The 15,122-nt window shown below is 48.6% G+C and overlaps 1 protein-coding gene across 3 annotated transcripts in view; it reads right to left on the bottom strand.

The window, feature by feature from the left end:
- The window catches only part of MIDN (midnolin), a 46,540-nt gene extending 37,174 nt beyond the window's left edge, over window positions 1-9,366 (bottom strand). Inside the window, exon 1 of one of the 3 annotated variants that reach the window (XM_032221857.1) lies at window positions 8,941-9,366. The gene's annotated coding sequence lies outside the window, so the exon portion shown is untranslated. Of the gene's footprint in view, window positions 1-2,981; window positions 3,006-8,940 lie in introns of those variants that run through there. The other 2 variants (XM_032221543.1, XM_032221782.1) reach the window with 2 other exon arrangements.
- Window positions 9,367-15,122: the final 5,756 nt, after the last annotated feature.

The following is a 15,122-nucleotide window of genomic DNA, read 5'->3' as shown; positions in this document are numbered from 1 at the left end:
TCTCACTTCCCTTTAAAACAAAGATGCAAATACAAACACCTGGTTTGAAAAAAATATTATTACTAAATTTATTTGCCGCCCACCTTGCAGTTTGAAACAACTTTAAGCGGCTCTCAGGAACTTAAGCCTCTGACTTTAAAAAGTTCACAGGCCCCCTACAGAATCAAAATTCTGGGGGAAACAGAATTCCCTCTCTCTCTCTCCTCTCTACACCACAAAAGTGCATTCAGCTGAGAAATCTCACTTAAAAACTGACACCTGGCTCATCATAGCATATATCCTCTCTGGAGAGATATAAGTAGTCCTCGGCCATTCATTTAGCGAATTCAAAGTTACAATGCCCCTGAATCTTACAACCAGTCCTTACACTTACAGTCATGAATCAAAATTCACACCTACTCTGTGCCCATGGGGTTAAAAAAATGGGGGGGGCTGGCTTTATTGTTATTTCAGCTTCCTTTGGGGGGGGGGGATGTCAAGGAGTGAAAATAAGGCATGGATATATATGAAGAAGAGTTGCAGGAATTGGGCATAGCCGGCCTAGAGAAAATAAGGATTAGGGATGACATGATAGCAGTATTCCAGTATTTGAGGGGTTGCCACAAAGATGGGGTCAATTTATTTTCCAAAGCACCAGAGGGCAGGACAAGAAACAATGGATGGAAACGAATCAAGGAGAGAAGCAACTTGGAATTAAGGAGAAACTTCGCAACAGTGAAGACCATTAACCAGTGGAACAGCTCGCCACCAGAAGTTGTAGGTGCTTCATCACTGGAGGTTTTAAAGAAAAGACTGGACAGCCACCTGTCTGAAATGGTATAGAGTCTCCTGCTTGAGCAGGGTTTATCTAGAAGACCTCCAAAGCCAGCTCTATTCTGATCGAAACTGGGATACTAGCTGGGTACTCGCAAAAGATAACCAAGATGAATGCTAACCAAGTTTAATAAGATGGGGTGGAAATGCAGCTGCCTGGTGCTCAATCAACCAGTTAAGCTTCTTAGCACATTGTGGTTTGCTGTGTCCTGACTGAGCACAATCTATGGGCTGAAAATGAATTACCATCATTTGTAAGCCATGACTGACACCTTACTACAGTGTTTCTCAACCGTGGCAGCTTGTAGTTGTGTGGATTTCAGCTCCCAGAATTCTCACAAGATTGGAAAAGACTGGCGTAGTCTGAGGCATGGATCTAGCTAATGTTCAGCAGGCTATGATTTCACAGATCACGGCTTAACCCCATTGCCCTGGCAGGATGTATTCAATGGGATCGCCATTTATATGATAAAGACTTATCAGAAGAATATGAAGTGGGCATGAGTTCGTGATAGCTGATGCTTCATTTTATGATTTGGGAAGCTTGTATTATCTACTGGGTGATAAAGTGTCTGAAGACTAACCCACAACTCCAGACTGAACTGAATCACCGAGAAAGCGTGTTGAAGATACAATATATTGCCAAAAGTATTCGCTCACCTGCCTTTATTCACATATGAACCTACTGTAAGCGACCTCCCATTCCTAATCCATAGGGTTCAATATGACATTGGTTCACCCTTTGCAGCTATAACAGCTTCAACTCTTCTGGGAAGGCTGTCCACAAGGTTCAGGAGTTTGTTTATGGGAATTTGTGACCATTCCTCCACAAGCACGCTTGTGAAGTCACACACTGATGTTGGATGAGTTTACGTGGCCTATCACTTCGTGGCTGAGTTGCTTTCATTCCCAAACACTTCCACGTTCTTATAATACAACTGACAGTTGACTCTGGAATATTTAGGAGCGAGGAAATCTCACAACTGGATTTATTGCACAGGTGGCATCCTATCACAGTTCCACGCTGAGCTCCTGAGAGCGACCCATTCTTTCACAAATGTTTGGAAAAACAGTCTGCTTGCCTAGGTACTTGATTTTATACACCTGTGGCCATGGAAGTGATTGAAACACCTGATTCTGATTATTTGAATGGGTGAGGGAATATTTTTGGCAATATAGTGTATCAGGCAAATTTCTTTAAACCTAATGCTGTACGTATAATTAGATTAAAATCAGAAATAGCAGTCACACTTAGACTTATATACAGCTTCTTCAGTGCTTTACAGCAGCACTCACCAACCTTTCAGACCTCAGGGATCACTAAATTCGTAATTTTAAATCACATGGACACCACTAATATGAATTAGGGACGGGATGGGGTCCTTCAGCAGTAATTGCTTCAGCGGGCCGTATCCAGCCCAGGGGCCATAGTTTGAGGATCCCTGATTTAGTGCAATATGAAAAAAGCAAAAATGCAAAGGTCACCAAAATTTTCTCGCTTTTCTAAGCAGTTTACAGAGTTCGCATATAGCCCCCAACAATCTCTATGCAGACTTTTGGGCTTCTCTGGGCTGAATCGAGAATTAGACCACTTTCAGATAGTGACAGAGAGAAAAAAGATGCTCACAAAGTTAAAAAAGAAGAGAGACCAGGGAAATCATAGCTGGATTCCTGTTTCAAAGCAAGTCCATACTGTGGATTTGTTCAGTTCCTGCTTTAAAAAGTGATGTCCTCCAAGAGATTTTATCTTGGAAAAGACTTTCCAGACAAGTCACCAAGAAAAACAATAGTCTTGTGAACGTTGAAAGCTAAACAAGAAAAAATAACAACAGAATAAACTTTGATGGATTACAGATCAGGGGGCTCCAACCTTGGCCCCTTTAAGACTGGTGGACTTCAACTCCCAGAATTCCTCAGCCAGCTTTGCTTCTACTTTATCTTTAGGCCATCAATGGGAGGATAATTTGGGCTGGAGGGACACCAAAAAAAACAACAACCCCAGATCTGATTTCTCTAGTGCTTTGAGGATGCAATGAAAGCTTAAGTTGGGTCTTTTGTCTTTGTTGTTCTTATTTGTGAAGTCATGTCCGACCCATTATGACCTCATGGACAACATTCCTCCAGGCCTTCCTGTCCTCTACCATACTCTGGAGTCCATTCAAACTCACCCCGACTGCTTCGGGGACTCCATCCAGCCACCTCATTCTCTGCCATCCCCTTCTTCTTCTTTTGCCCTCCATCGTTCCCAGCATGAGGCTCTTCTCCAGGGAGTCCTTCCTTCTCATCAGGTGGCCAAAGTCTTTGAGTTTCTGCTTCAGGATCTGGCCTTCTAAAGAAAAGTCAGGGTTGATCTCCTCTAGGACTGACTGATTGGATGGCCTTGCAGTCCAAGGGATTCGCAGGAGTCTTCTCTAGCACCAGAGTTCAAAGGCCTCCATTCTTCGGTGCTCAGCCTTCCTGATGGTCCAATCTTCACAGCCATCCATTGCAACTGGGACTAAGAACAGACGCCAGGCCTAGAATGAGCGTCGAAGGGACTGATTCTGTTTTTATTGCAAAAAGCCAATAGGGAAATGTTTGTCCACCTTAGGAACTTTAAGAGGTGTGGACTTCAACTCCCAGAATTCCCCCAATGGCCAGCTACCCAGCCAATTCCCCATGGCCAGGTGATTCTGGGAGTTGAAGTCCCCATCTCTTAAAAATTGCCAAGATTGAGCAACATTACTATAGGGCTTCAGCCTGCTTTCCAGGCTAATCTGACTACAGATATTCTGTATGAACGTGGCGGCTTTAAAGTGTGGAAGTTAACAGGGGTATTATCAAGAATGAGTCAGCAAAGCAAGAGCGCCCTCTGCTGGGAGAAACCCAAATGGTTGGGGAACAATAGGATTGAGTGACAGAGAATCCAAGGAGATGAATGGTTTGAGGATGGCAGGGTGGGATGGGGTGGGGGTGTGAGGGGAGAAGCTTTTGGGAGGGGGGATGTCAGTGAGTAATATCATGATTGCCCTCATATTAAACTGCAACCTTTCCTATCTGCAACCTTTGTCTGAAAGCCCAGGATGGGCTTTGGAATTAAGATTGCGGTCTGAAACTAATTTCAAATTTCTGGAGAGACAGAAATATTTTCTCTTTCTCCGTCTCCCTGCAAAGAGCATTTCAGACAAACCATCTTAGATGAAAACAAGCAATGCTCTTGTTCATAGCATCCTCTAGCACTGGAAAGATACAGCTAATCCTAGACGTAACAACCATTTAGCAACCGTTTAACGTTCCAAGCCCCTGAAAAAAAAGGGGGGGACTTTGGACCGGTCCTCACACTTACAACCATCGCTGCATCCCCACAATCACGTGATCAAAATTTGGGAGTTTGGGAACCAGTATCTATTCACCATACGTGGTCACTGTTTGCAACCTTCCCAGTCGGCTTTCCAATTCAATAGAGGAAGCTGGATTTGCTTAACGACCGCATGATTCACTTAACAACTGCAATGGTTCACTTAATAACTGTGGGGGGGGAAGGTTGTAAATCAGGTGCGACTCTCTTAACCACCGCCTTGCTTAGCAATGGACATTGGGATCCCCATTGGGACTGTGAGTTGTGGTCTACCTCTACATGCGGTTTAGCCACTGCTGTCTTTGGTTGTGTGAGCCCCCCACCTAAAAAAAGTGGCACAAGGAGCAAGCCAAAGGGAAGTGTGTGGTTAAAGTGACCCTCCCTAAGGCCAAAGGGTGAATAACAACTATTATTCCTCCTTCATTTGCATGGAAGGAGAGACACCCCAAAATTTTGCCCTACAACTTAGGGCAGAGGTTCAAACTTGGCAACTTTAAGACTCGTGGACTTCACCTCCCAGGAAGCTTTGCTGGCTCGAGAATTCTGGGAGTTGTTGAAGTCCACGAGTCTTAAAGTTGCCAAGTTTGGGGACTCCTTAGTTAGGGCAATCAAAGCTTTTGTTTTTTTTTTTCAGTGTTTGGGATACCCCAAAGCTTGTGAAGTTTCTGCCTCCAAACTGACCTTGTAAGTTTGAACCGGTCAGGGAAAAGAACAGGATTCAGCCTGTCTGGGTGTGTGGAGGGCGTATTAATTGCAGCTGACTTATTAATTCAACAAAATCTTCCACAGAGGAAATTCCCATTCCCTCCCCCTTCCTTTGGAAGCAAGGGCCTTTTTCCGTGTGTCATCCACAGGTCCCCCCCTGTGGGAGCACCCACTCCTGTTGTAAAGGAAAGGAGAGAGTCCCCCTTCAAAATGCCAGAGGGCCTGCCGGAATACCCTTCCCCTGGCCTGCAAAACTAGTTTGGAAATTTTCCAGCCCCGCTGCATTTTTTCCAAGTGAGATGGGGTGGACGGGGGCTCTGCAAACTCACGCACACCCCTTCCGCACCAACAGCTTAAGCCTGCAAGCCGAAGCGGCGGATTTATTTTCAAACCAAGGAAAAATAAAGTCAACTAAATGCTCTCTGCCCCACAGAACCCTACGGAGCGGGTGGGTGTTTGTCCCCATCTCCAGGACATCCTCCGGACAAAATAGGGGCAGAGGTGTCAAAGCAAAGGGGAAAAGCCCTTTGCCATTTGCAAATCGGTAGCGTTTCCCCTTTTTCCTTCTTTTAATTCAGAGGAGCCACAACTAACGTTCAGGAGTTTTCAGAGTCCTTGCATCAACGTGTTCCGGGAGCAGATTCAGCGCCATAAACCCAGACCTACAAACTCAGATGCAGAAACACGGGTTTACGGAGTGAGAAAAGACTCAATGCCTTGGTCTGAAGATGGTGGCACAGGAATAATCCAAGAGGCCCAAAGTTTGCCTGTGCCTCACCAAATCCACAATTCTTTTGAGAATCAGGAAGGAAAAAAAATTCGCTTTTTTTGTTTTACTGCCCCCTGCAACCTTCTCTGAACAACTAAGGTGGCAGGATCTGGAATCTGGAAGGTGGCTTTCCAATGGATCTCTACCCATTCCTCAAAGGAAAGCAGTCTGCCCCCACCCCCCACCCCCATAGAGGAGTTCTGGGCCCTCCTTACAAGCCAACATTTTTGCACACGGAAAACCTCCCCTTTTAAACTGGGGCATTGCAAATGCTGAAGCAATATTCCAAGCGGGCAGAGAAGGGCTCAAGACCTGTGTGACTCAGACAAGCAAGCTCTGATGGCCTGAGATTCCTTCCTTCCCCCTCTTCCCCCCCACCCACCCCGCCAGCCTTTGCCAATGCACAGGGCGTTGCGCGTGGCCGAGTTTAATTTTCTGAATGCTTCAGTGACACATCTTTGGATTCACCCACCTTCCCACTTCCAGCAGCCTCCTCTCCCCAGCGCCAAACGACGCTGCCTTCCATCTCCACCCCGGCTTTTCCGGGATTTCGGAGAGCTGGGGGTCGCCACCCAAACTGTCCTCCCTCCCCTGTCTTCCATTTAGGAAGGCGAACCCCTCGTCCCCAAGGACACCCAAGTGGGTGGCCAGCGGAAGCGGCGACTGGGAGGAGAAGGAATAGAAAAGTCGCAGCAGCATCGCAGAGGCAAAGAGGAGCAGGATAGGAAAGGCCATCCCTAGGTGGGGAGGGTTTAAATGGGGGGTGGGTGGGTGAGGAGGAGGAGGAGGAGAGGAGCAGCTGGCTGAAAGATGGCCTCCCTGCCCACAAATCTAAACCTCATGAGCAAAGGCAAACCAATATACATGTCCCAGGATAACGTCCCTGGATCCAATCTGGATCCATCCCCAGGACCAGAGGTTTTGCTTCCAACACATTCTAGTGAGAGAGAATGTGTCCCCAGATGATGGGCTCCAGCAGGAGTCCGAAAGCTCAGAAGATTAAACCTCTGGTCCTCGAGGTGACCGACCCACATCGGATCCCGCATCATCAGAACCAGTTCCGGCCCACAAAGTTAATTCTTTCCGGCTCCTGAGTTGGGGAGAATAAAGTCACCGGGCCGTCTCTCTCATCAGAGAGTAAACAAAGGAAACTTGCACAACACCCAGGGTTTCCAGGTCAGAAGCCATGCGGGAGAATATCGCAATTAATATGTGTGTGTGTGTGTCAATCTATTTGCCTAGAAGGAGGCATCGGACTCTGGTCACCCACGCCGTACTCCCACCCTATCATGGAGTTTCTGGGAAGCCTGAAAACGGAGTGGGAGAGAGAGAGACAGAGAAAGCTGGGACAGAAGAGCAGAGATCAGTTTTTCCCACCGGAGGGTTTTTTTTGGGTGGGGGGAAACCAAGGATGAACGGAAGAGATCCTGACAATGCAACAAAGAAAAAAGAGGGGACAGGGTGGGCGCCAGACACTGGGATTAAGTCAGATCCTGCCGACGTGGGCAAAAATCAATGGGAGGTGGAAGGGCTCAGCAGAAGCTGGCTGCCCCACCTCTCCAAGGGAGGGTGCTTGCGTTGTCTTTGGGCAGGAAAAAAAGTGGATAAATGAATGGGATTCCCTCAAAAGGGAGACACAGATTCTCCCCAACAGACATGGCATTCAGGGTAATATAGGGTATGTTATTTCCCATCTGTGTTACTCTCTAGGACAGGAGAAAAGGAAAAATATAGGACTGTCTTTCCTGCTTCTCTGGATTTGTCTAAACGCTTCCCCAAAAATCAGGACAGGGGAGTTTTGTAAAAAAAAACAAAAAACCCACATCTTAAGTCCTTGCAATATTACAGAAATGGATCGGGAAGGTTTGGAAAAGTTAGCAGGCCATCCAAACCACAAACCCAAGAAATGGTCTTTTTTGACAGGGGTCCTTCAAAGCAGGCTGAAAGTCCATGGAGATTCTTAAATCATCCAGATTTAAAAAGGAACCTGATTTTCTTGGGGGGTTCCCCCCCCCCCCCGAAAACCTTTCGCTTCTCATCCAAGAAACTTCTTCGGTTCTAACTGGAGCAGGCCTTTTTTCCCCCCTATATTATTTTTTCTTTCCTTCACCCCAGCAAATTGGTAGTTCAGGAAAGGCTCCTAACCTCCTTACAGGTATTTGCAGGTAGACACAGAGGAGAATCCAGGAAGGCTAAGAAAGAGAAGCCCACAGCCAGATGGACTTAAAATGCCAACCTCTCCTCTCTCTCTCCCAGGGTAGCTTGATTCTGTTCAATTAACATATTATTTCGAATGGTTTCAAATAAAACCATCAAGTTTGGTTCAGAGAGAGCGTCTGGCTGGTTGGGAAAAAAATAAAGCTTTTCTCCTCCACAAAGGCTGGAGAGAACACATAAAGCTTTGTTCAGTCACGCTCGCCCCATTCTCGCTCCTATCTATCGGCCTCCGAAATCCCACATCTGGGACCATTGTACTGATTTTTTTTTTCTTCCCTGGAAAAGGGTGTTGTTGGGGGGGGGAATCTTTCTTGGATTAAAAAGGGAGGGAAAAACAGGGTATAATTTTATATATATATAATTTTATATATTTTATATTAAATATAACCCTAACCCTAACCCTAATTTTTCCCTTCTTACCCGCAGACCTAATTGTATATTAATTCGGTGGGAAGAAAGCCCCCAGATGGAATCACCTCCTAAGAGAGCCCTTCCCTTGTGATGCTAGGGTTGCTTAATCCGGATTGAATCCTCCCCAGGACAATAAACTGGATCTAACTCTCCCAAGCAGTTGCCACCCTAAAGATATAAAGGTTAGCTACGACCGATCTCTCTCTCTCTCTCTGTGTGTGTGTTTTAACCTGCTTCTTTCCAGCACCGCCCGATTTATTATTGTGACAACGATTTCTCTCGATCGTGCCAGCAAGTCTTCGGCAGGACAAAAGAGATCGACTCAAGAGGAAGCGGCCCTACTCCAACGTAAAGTGCCCCTAATCCAGGTTGTGGTTTAAAACAGTTTCGGGAAAGGAGTTGTGGAGTTTCTACTACTCACGGCTCGGCTTTGAGCGGGATTTACTCCGAAGTAAAAGAAAGACCAGAGAGGGGGAAAAAATATATCCCAAAGAAACCCCGATCATCTACCGTATCAAAGCTGGTTCCGACCCGATCGCTTTGTTTCCCACGGGAAAGCTGGCCCCGCGTCTCCTCCGCGTAACGTGGGAACCCAAGCCCGGCTCTAACCCAAGTTACAAGGGACTCGCGTTCCCCGCCCCGAGGGTCCCTTTTTGGCCACTCCGAGGCGCTTTCCAAGGGGACTCACCGATGCCGTCAGACCGATCCCGAATCCCAACAAAACAGGAATCTTAAGAAACTTGGAATAATCGACAATCCGAAATGTCCTCTCGGCAGAAATGAAATCGAAGGGGAGAGGGGGGTATCCTCGCTCCGGACAAGACGGGAGCTCTGGAAGCGCCGGCAAAAGATCCGTAAAACGGGAGGAAGGAGAGAGAGAGAGAGAGCCAACCCGGGTGATCGATCGGTCGTGGGAAAGCAGCGGCAGGCAGGCAGGCCAGGAGGGAAGGCGAGGATCTCTCGCTCTGCAAGCAGCAGCAGCAGCAGCAGCGGCCGCCGCCTGCGCTGCCCGGTTCGCCAAAGGTGTCCGCTGCTGCCCGCCCGGTGGCTTTTTTAATGTTCAGGGAGGCGCTCCAAAGTTTTTTTTTTTTAAATATATCCCACACGCGCGGTCCCGCGCGGGCGCGCGCACGCACACACACACACACACACACACACACACAAGGAGAGTCACACGGGGCTGGGTGGGGCTTGCGAAGGAGGAGAGGGAGGGGAAAAAAGATCCAAGTCAAGAGAAGGGAAGGCCGGGGGGGGGGGACAGGCGGGGGGGGATGATGGGGCAAAGCGAGGCTGCAAAGTCAGCAGTGGGATTTGCCCGCTGACGTCACACTCGCCAACCTCGCCGGCTCAGGCGGCGGCGGCGCTCGCGGGCGACCAAAGCGAGGCCAATGGGACTCGAGCCGGAGTCGTGGGGGAGGGGAGAGTGGGGGGGGGGCGAGGGGGTGAAGTCCGTGATCGCCCCGGGCACGGCGGCGTAACCCGATCGCCTCTTTTCCTCCTTTTTGCAGCTCCTGCAGCCGTGGTTGGCTTAGGCTTAAGGCTTTTCCCGAGCTCTTAAGGTCGCAAAGTGAAGCTTGGAAGTTAGGGGCGGGAGGGGTAAAGTGTGCGTTCACCCCGAGCACGGTGGCGGCACCCGATCGCCCCTTTTCCTCCTTTTTGCAGCTCCGATCACCGGGGCTTTTCCGGGATGGTCCGCTCAGCCTTAAGGCTTTTCCCCGACCCCTTAAGGTCGCAAAGTGGGACTCGGAGATTAGGGAGCGGGAGGGGTTAGGATTAGCCCCGGGCATGGCGGCGGGACCCGATCGCCTGCTTCCCCCCGCCCCACTTTTGCAGCTCCACCCTACGGGGATTTTGCGAGATGGCGGGCTCAGCTTTGTGTTTCCCCGACGCCTTAAGGTCGCAAAGCGAGGCTTGGAGACCAGAGGCGGGAGGGCATGAAGTCTGCGATCCGCCCGGGGAACGGCGGCACCTCCCCACCCCCCCCCCATCGCCTCTTTCCGCCCGGTGGGAGTTTTTGCGGGATGGCCAGCCAGTCTTAGGCTTTCCCAGACCCATTAGGGTCACAAAGCGAGGCTTGGAGACAGGCAGGAAGACATGAAGTCGAAGTCCGCTGGAGATTAGGAGCAGGAGGGATGTTCACCCCCAGGAACGGTGGCAGCACCCAATCGGTCCTTTTCCTCCTTTTTTGCAGCTCCGGTCACTGGGGCTTTTGCGGGATGGCCTACCAGCCTTGGCTTTCCCCGACCCCTTTAAGGTCGCAAAGTGAGGCTTGGAGACTAGGGGTGGGAGGGCATAAAGCCCGCGATCGCCCTGGGCATGGCGGTGGCACCCGATCGCCTCTTTCCGCCCATGAGGGCTTGTTGCGGGATGGCCAGCTCAGCCTTGGCTTTCCCTGACCCTATTAGGGTCGAAAAGCGATACTTGGAGAGGCAAGCCAAGCAGCCTGGGAAACGCTCCCAGGCTCGCTCTTCTGTGGGCAAGAAGAAGCATTTGAAGACCGTGGTCGTGGCATTCACACGACGCCCTGGAGCCGGTGGGCTGCAGACGGGTTTGGGCAACAGGCTGTTGCGTGTTTAGTTTCTGGCTTGGTGGGCTGGATAGTAGACAGTGTGCTTCCCCAAAGGAGTTAACGGGGTAAATAGGTATAGAAGAGTTGTGTGAAGGCAGCCAGCGAGGGTGTGAGGCTATCAGTGGCTCAGGAAAGAGCTGCATCCGTGATGGCCAACCTTTGGCACGCGTGCCACAGGTGACACACCGGAGGCCTTTCTGCCGGCACGTGAGCTGTCGCCCCAGCTGAGCTCCACCGTGCATTTGCGTGGGCCTCCCACCGGCCAGCTGGTTTTGGTGTCTCTGCAGCACATGTTGTTTAATCAAAACACAGTTAAAACACTATACAAGTTATGGATAATATAACTATATACAACCCACAGGAACAGGAAATGCCTCCCAGGAGCAGATGGAGGTAAATCCTAGAGAGGCAGGAAATGCATCACTAAACAATGGAGATGAACGCTAGAGAGGAATAAAGCGGCATACAAGGCGGACTTAGCGCCTGTAACAGCGTAGGCGTGCATGGGGATGGGGGGGCAGCGTGCCTCCCATTCCCTCCTGCGCCCCTTTTTTGGTCCCAGGAGGCTTCATGGAGGCCTGCTAGGCCCAAAATGGGGTGCGGGGGGGGGGGGCGTCCGCTCATGCAGGGGGGTGGGTGCAGGGGGAGTGCACGGTCACAGGGGCAAAGGTCACAGGGGGGTCATGCACACATTGTATTATGGGTTTGGGCACGCACACATACGCACTATCATGAGCGTGCGTGCACTTTCGGCAGGCAAGGACAAAAAGGTTAGCCATCACTGGGCTATGTGAATGGGTAAAATCCAAGGCCGGAGCTATTTTTGAGCTTACACAGTCTTGCCAATGGAAGGGGTCACTTCAGCAGATCTTTCCAAAATTTGGCCTGCATCCTGAAAGGGCCCGCATCCCTCCGCCTAGTTTATTTGCTACATCACGGTCAACTGAGTTCACCCACCACCCTATCTGGGCTGGGAGGGAGATGGGAGGTTTAGAAATAATAGGGATAGGAAAAATAAATGAATGAATAAATCAATCAATAAATAAACATCAAGATCATCACTGAGGAAAATAAAATATAAAGTAAAAATCGAGATGGCCACTAGAGGGAAGTTAAGAGTTTGCCAGGGGTCTTTGCTGCCCCTAGTGGAGATGAGGGGCATTTGTGGGAGAGAGTTAAAAAAAATGTTAATGTCAATTATGGTCACGGCTGCCATCTTGACTTTTTTTGTCCTTATGGACATTCCTAGATAGAAGGGAATTATTTAAATGTGACTGGAGAGTAATCCTTATCAACTCTTATCTCCATTTGTTTTTATTTAATTTATTCCAAATGCTTTTATGGTTCCCAGGAGGCAAAATATACCTATACAATAATACATTAACCAATAAAAAAAAATATCAAACATACCAGCCCATAAAATTGCAATAACTGGCATAACATTATAAACATAAAACTACAGCCCCATTCACCCAAGAAAATTCACTGTGTAGAGTACTCGGGTATCAATTTTCATTCTGGTCTCAAAATGCATATAGGTAGTCCTTGGCATACGTATGACAGTAATGGAACCTTCCCATTATGGTCATAAATCATGGCGATTGTCAAATGAGTCACATGGCGTTACTTAATGTTACAAACAGTTGTTTAAGCGAATGCTGTAGTCATTAAGTGAACCCATAGTTCACTCTGGGCATGATTCGGCAGGAAACCGGAAGCAAGTGCCAGTTTTCAGCAAAATCGTCGTAAAGTGTGATCGTGTGACTGCAGGATGCTACAAATAGCAAATGAAGCCCTATTATACCTGAAATTTGGTCACTTGTCCACAACTGCCAAAATTTCAGATCCAGATTGTAAGACACCCTAAATGACCAATCATAAGTTGAGGACTACCTATATTTAAAAACACCTCTTAGAAGAATTCCCAAATATTAAAAAGAGAGGATGCGAATCGTAACATCTAGGACAGTGTTTCTCAACCTTGGCAACTTGAAGATGTCCGGACTTCAATTCCCAGAATTCCCCAGCCAGCGAATGCTGGGGAATTCTGGGAGTTGAAGTCCAGACATCTTCAAGTTGCCAAGGTTGAGAAACACTGATCTAGGAAAAGAGGAAGGCCACAATCCAAGTGTAAATGAAATGGTATTAAATTTAATATTCTGTCGGCCTCATTTTTGTGGGCCTTAAGACAAAAGCCAGACATTATTGTTTGACCCAGTAAAATTGCAAATGCTAGCCTTGGTGCCATTTTTTCTTGTATTTTTCCTTGTTTCCTATTTTAATGTTATTATTCATCAAATGTAACCAAAATAGTAAGTTGTTATGACACAACACTGATCGCACAATCTTAACTTTTTTTTATACCCCAGAGAGGTTAAAATGAAGAAAAAAGATTCACATATTAAAATAGAATGAATTCTGCCCTTTACCATGTAACTTAATCTAACCCATATACAAACATAGCACAGGCAGTCCTTGATTTATGACTACATGACTCATCCTTATGACCAGAATTTCCATTGCTATACAAGGCAGTTTTTAACTCCCAGCCGTGCCGTCAGAGGAGGCATTTTGTGGGTCCTGTCAGGCCGATTATTCCAGCTGGCTGGGACCAGGAGCAAGGCCTTCTCTGCTGTGGCTCCTGTCCTCTAGAACAAGGGTATCAAACTCAAGGCCCGGGGGCCGAATCTGGCCCACGAGGTGCTTAGATCTGGCCTGCAGTTCCACCCTGGAAACAGTGAAGGACTGGCCCGTGTTGCCTCTGCCAGCCAAAACGGAGCTCAGGAGGGCTGGCAGAGGGTTGCGGGAGGTGTTGCAGCCGAAAATGGAACTTGGAAGCCCGTTTTCGGTGGCAGAGCCCACCACAGGTGCCCCAACACAGGTGACATTGAACTGGCCTTGCACATCCTGGACACACCAGTAGTGGGATATGACCGGTACGCCCCGATACAGGTGTACTGGTACCTGCTGGGAGCACCAGATACCGTTCCGGTACGGTGCTCCGGCGGGCCCACCTGCCCACCCGCATTCCTTACCTGTATTTGAGCCGATTGGGGCTTTTGCGCACATGCACGGAGTGTATGGCGCCTGCGCGACACTCCCCCGAGCAGCTGGAGCGTCGCAGAGCGTCACAGGCGCTAAGTATGCATGCACCCGCTGCACACGTGCATGTGGTGGACACACGGCCCTGTTGCACCGTACTGGTTGCACCGGGATCCGGAACCCACCACTGGGCCAGACCCACCCCGGCCCCCCCAAAGTCAAACACAACCCTGATGCGGCCCTCAATGATATCAAGTTTGACACCCCTGCTCTAGAACATCTTGCCCCTCCAGATATGAGGTTGGCCCCCACCCTCCAATCCTTTTTTAAGGGTCCAAGCAGGGGACCCCAACCTATTGATCCCTGGGCCATGTGACTAGCTGGCCGGTGGGCGCGCGCATCTCCGCTCGTGCGAACTTTGTCATGGGCACTCGTGGCCCCAGTCACGAGAACAACTGTTTTATCTGGTGCTTAGCTCTTACTGGTTTTAGGTGGGTGGTCATGTTGTTCTCTCAGCAGCATTGCAGAAGAAGAGGTAGTCCTTGACTTACGACCATCATTGAGCCCAAAATTTCTGCTGCTAAGCAAGACGGTTGTTGAGTTTTGTCAAATTTTGCACTGCAGCTGATAAGTTAGTAACCCGATTGCTACCTTAAGTGAATCTGGCATCTCCATTGACTTTCCTTGTGAGTAGGTCACAACAGGGGACCACATGACCGATGGACACTGCAACGGTCATAAATACATGCCAGTTGCCAATCACCCACATTTTGAACACATGGGATGCTGCAACTGTCGTGTGTGAAAAATGGTCAACATTCACTTTTTCAGTGCCATTGTAACTTCTAAAGGTCGCTAAATGAATGAGGGCACGCCGAGGACTACCTGTACAGTTTGTTTAGTGACCGTTCAAAGTTAAAACGGCACTGAAAAAAGTGACATGTAGAATGTACAAGTGGCTACGAAACAGAAGCCAAAACAGGAGATAGAAGTCTCTCTTTTTTTGCTTTTTTAAAACTTACCTTATTTTTTCAGAGTATAAGACGCACCGGAGTATAAGATGCACCATGATTTTGAAGAGGCAAATTAAAAAAAAAGTTTTTGCACTCTGCAGACCTCCCCAAAATGCCCAATTTTTAGCAAAAACGGGCCCTTTTTGTCAAAAAAGGGGCATGCATAGCCTTTAGGAGGCTTATAGAGTGCTCTTCGGGGCTGGGGGGGGGGGAAAGAACACCCAGTTTTTCACTCATTTTTGCCCT

Source organism: Thamnophis elegans, chromosome 1, assembly GCF_009769535.1.
Source record: "Thamnophis elegans isolate rThaEle1 chromosome 1, rThaEle1.pri, whole genome shotgun sequence".
Classification (NCBI taxonomy): Eukaryota; Metazoa; Chordata; class Lepidosauria; order Squamata; family Colubridae; genus Thamnophis; species Thamnophis elegans.
Note: the sequence above shows the minus strand (reverse complement) of the source record. Positions and strands in the feature narration are given on the sequence as shown.